The 3,995-nt window shown below is 30.2% G+C and overlaps 1 protein-coding gene across 4 annotated transcripts in view; it reads right to left on the bottom strand.

Moving 5' to 3' along the window:
• LOC111618632 (nuclear hormone receptor FTZ-F1 beta-like) overlaps positions 1 to 2,993 on the bottom strand; it is a 56,761-nt gene extending 53,768 nt beyond the window's left edge. For 3 of the 4 annotated variants that reach the window (XM_023360187.1, XM_023360189.1, XM_023360190.1), the window contains exon 1: positions 2,745 to 2,979. The gene's annotated coding sequence lies outside the window, so the exon portion shown is untranslated. Of the gene's footprint in view, positions 1 to 2,744 lie in introns of all 4 variants that reach the window. The other variant, XM_023360188.1, reaches the window with a different exon arrangement.
• Positions 2,994 to 3,995: the final 1,002 nt, after the last annotated feature.

Below are 3,995 nucleotides of genomic sequence, written 5' to 3'. Positions count from 1 at the left end.
AACGTGAACGTCGAACGTCGAGCGCAGCTTACAAGATAGCGCGCTCGACGTTCGACGTTCACGTTCGAGAGATAAAAACTTCGGCCGCAACCTCTCTATTAATTAATTAAAAACATTACACTTATTCAAAGATCATTCTTCGGTTTAAAAAAGTGAAAAATGTATGTTCGAGATATAATTTTGAAGCTTATACATCGGGTTATTGTAGAGAGTTGTTAAGGTTCCACTCATTACAAAAACGAAAGGCGTAGTTCTTTCTTTTAAAAAAAAAACCTTAATTCTAACGGAAAATATTGCTTTGAAGAAAAAAAAATGAGGTTAGTTTGAGTGTAGACAACACAACTGATGCGAATCTAGGCGTAAATTCACATTCATCTGTAGTATTTGAATCAAGCAAGTGTCAGTTCAAATATTTTTAAAATTAATTATCATTACTAGTCACGATCTACAAAGGACAATAAGTCAGATCCTTATCTACCAAGTATTTTATCTTCGTCAGAGTATTGGAATCCGCCTGTTATTCAAGGTTATGAAGTATATTATAAGCTACCTTTCTTTTTTTTTATTTAGTTCTATACTTTATTATAGTATAAGATATAAAACAATGTATGCAACAGGTAAATTATTCAAAGTATTAACTCATTAGCATAAGCAAAAATAATGTTTAATTAAAGCACGCTCTATTTATAAAATGGTTTCGCTTATGTATGGCCTATTAAGGTACTATACTTTCTGTATAAAAAAATTCGTATATTTATTATATCTTAACAAGAAAATATGGATTATTTTCGCAACTCATTGTAAAATAATTCGATATCTAAGTGACCCGAGAACAAGTATTCCAAAGTACTAAAATAAAAGCATTTCGACGACCCAAATACGAAGTAACTGATGCTTGTCTATGGGGAAAGTATATTTTACAATATTGTGAATTTATTTATTTAAAGGGGAGGAAAAAAAAGGTGAAGATTTTAATTGATTCAATGCAGGTAGCAACGATAACAACGCAACGAGACGGGGGTAAGAAAACGCTTTACTGTTATCAAATGTAAATTGAGATGACAGTTATTAAGGGAAGAAACAGTAAGAAAAGAATGCCGTCAGTCCAGAGAGTAAATATAAAAATAAAAAACTGTTAATACCATGAAACAACCTTGAGTTGTCCAGTTCAACTGGATTTTTACTTCTGCTCTACATTGGATGTGTTCAGAACATTTACACGTAAAATCACTATAATTCGTGAATATTTTCTCCTTGGAAGACTTTACACTTTCATATATTCGATTCACTAAGAATGGTGTTAAGGGTATATTTCGGAACGATTCTTTTATTTTTCTTCTTATCTTTAACAATTATATAGAATAGGCGCATTTATTGATTTTTAACAATGAATCATTATTAATGGTACCGGAAAAATGGTACCGAACTCAACAGGAATAATTACGAGCCCGAAGCTGTGCAGGTGTACTATTAAGTCCCTCGAGGGACAGTTCTGGGTGGGGCTAATACTGACAACTGGTACCGAAGTTTTTCGGGTGTCAGCATGACGTAATTGTCAGTATATGTCTGTAAATGTCCCTGTTAAGATTTCCCACGATCTGTAAATATATACTCTAGATAAATTACAGCATTATTTTCATCCACTTAACAAAAAAATTCCCCTATTCGAAAATAGAGATACGAGTTCCTTTTTCGTATAAAAACTACCCTATCAACTACTACTACAGTACTATGACTTTTTGGATCCATTTCTAAGGAAGTGAAACTTTATGGACGAACTGATAAGTGTTTTTTTAAAAGATATATTGAAAGAACCATCATCAAACTCATCAATACACAAATACATACAGTCGACCCCCCCTATAACACTGTAGATTTTTTCGTTTTATATGAATTCCATGTTGTACGAGTCACTTAGATTTTATATGTAATTAACATAAATGCGATCTGTAAATGACAACTCGGAATACTTAACAATTGTTTGTAGTATACGCGTACTGTAAAGGATTATTAAATGGTTTAACCCGAACGTCAACGGACATCATTATTGCAGATGGAAAGACAACTTACCAAAGGTNACAGTGTTACAGGGGGGTCGACTGTACTCTGTCAAACGATAATCAAAGTTGGTATATCAAATCTTAAGAAAGAAAATACCTAAACAAATAACTTGTAAATGATGTTTTTAGAAAAGGTAACAACGCAAAGCATAAAACCAAAGGTGTGGGTGGCCAACAACCTTGTACGCCTACTGTAAAAACTCGAAGAGCATCGTTATCATTTAAAGCGTACATAAAAAAAATCCCATAATTAATTATTAAAAAATACGTTTAAATGTACACACCTGTATTAATTAGATTCATCTGAAAAAAATAAATAAATAAATTCACCTTCGGAATTTATAACTTAGGTACTAAACGAAGGATAGCATCTAAAACATGACGATGACCTCTCACGTTTTATTATAACAGGATATAGATAAAAGGTAATCGATAAGAAACTCTTTTCTGATAATAAGATTGGAAATAACAACAGTATAGACATATTCAGAATACAAAACATTCCTTTTTTTTTCTATGTAAAAATATATATATAATATATGTAATTAACATAAATGCGATCTGTAAATGACAACTCGGAATACTTAACAATTGTTTGTAGTATACGCGTACTGTAAAGGATTATTAAATGGTTTAACCCGAACGTCAACGGACATCATTATTGCAGATGGAAAGACAACTTACCAAAGGTTCTTGGCCAACCGAGAACCTAGATAGAACCAACGGTTCGTCATCACTATTCACTTTAATACCTGTAGTAGCGTCTACACAATATCTTCCTATGATTTGCATTACAACCTTCAAAATACTTTAATTATGTGTTCGATTTAACTCCACAACGGCGTTAAGTGTTCCTACCTGAACAAAAACGTCCAACTTCGTCTATGTCTCTCACACCGAACTACACAATCTGCCGGACCATCCCTGGCCCCTTCTCTCATTGGTTATCAACCCTGTCACGTGGATGGAAAGTATTTCCCGAAGTGCTTTGCTGGGGTGTTTTGGAGAGTGAAGGATGTTGCTTTGTGTGTATGTGTGTGTGTGTGTGCGTGTGTGTGCGTGGATTTTAATTTCGGCTCCGTTCTTTTTAATAATAAACCCTCGTTTCTCTTAAAAACACGACTCTTCCATACACATTTTTTCAATTTTTTTTAATATATAACCTTATATTTAATGTGTAAGGTTATAGATTAAGTATAAATGTATAACTTAACTACCTGAATGATATTTTAGTATTAAAACACTGTAAATAATGCGTTAAAACTAATTTAAAACATAGTTTTACTTTAAAAAAACCCTATAAACATTTTAAAAAATAAATATAAAATATTATAAACAAAATGTAGTATTAAATATATATTTAATTGTTTTTATAACTTCAAAAATATTTCAAAATATATAAAGAATTTATTATCGCTTTGTATCGTGTATCATATATTAAATTTCTATATACTAAAACTAATAAAATTGACCTCATAACGGTAAAATAATAATAATAATAATAATAATAAATTCGAGTATTGTTCTAGTTTGTCCTACTTTTTTTTAAAAAAAAAAATCTACTTGAATTAAATCTATTTTTCTTCCGCTTTATTTTTAACAATTAATTCAATTAAATTAGAAAGTAAATTCATTAAAATCTATTAAAAAAGGAATAATAAATTAATATACAAATTGGATTTTTAGAATTAAAATTTATTTACTATAAATTAATCAACAGATATACAATAAATATCTATTAAAATATAGATTTAATCTATCTATAATCTATTATTGGTTGTTTATTTCTAGTTCTATAACTAATGACTCAATAGAACTTGTATATTTTTCTTTTATTTAATTAAAATATATATATAATGAANAAGGTTAAAAGAAATCATTGGTGGGTATAGTAGTTGATCATTGTCAACTTACTTTTGCACCACTTATGTATCC

The sequence above is a fragment of the Centruroides sculpturatus genome, unplaced genomic scaffold (assembly GCF_000671375.1).
Source record: "Centruroides sculpturatus isolate CEXI.00-Female unplaced genomic scaffold, Cexi_2.0 scaffold94, whole genome shotgun sequence".
Lineage (NCBI taxonomy): Eukaryota > Metazoa > Arthropoda > Arachnida > Scorpiones > Buthidae > Centruroides > Centruroides sculpturatus.
Note: the sequence above shows the minus strand (reverse complement) of the source record. Positions and strands in the feature narration are given on the sequence as shown.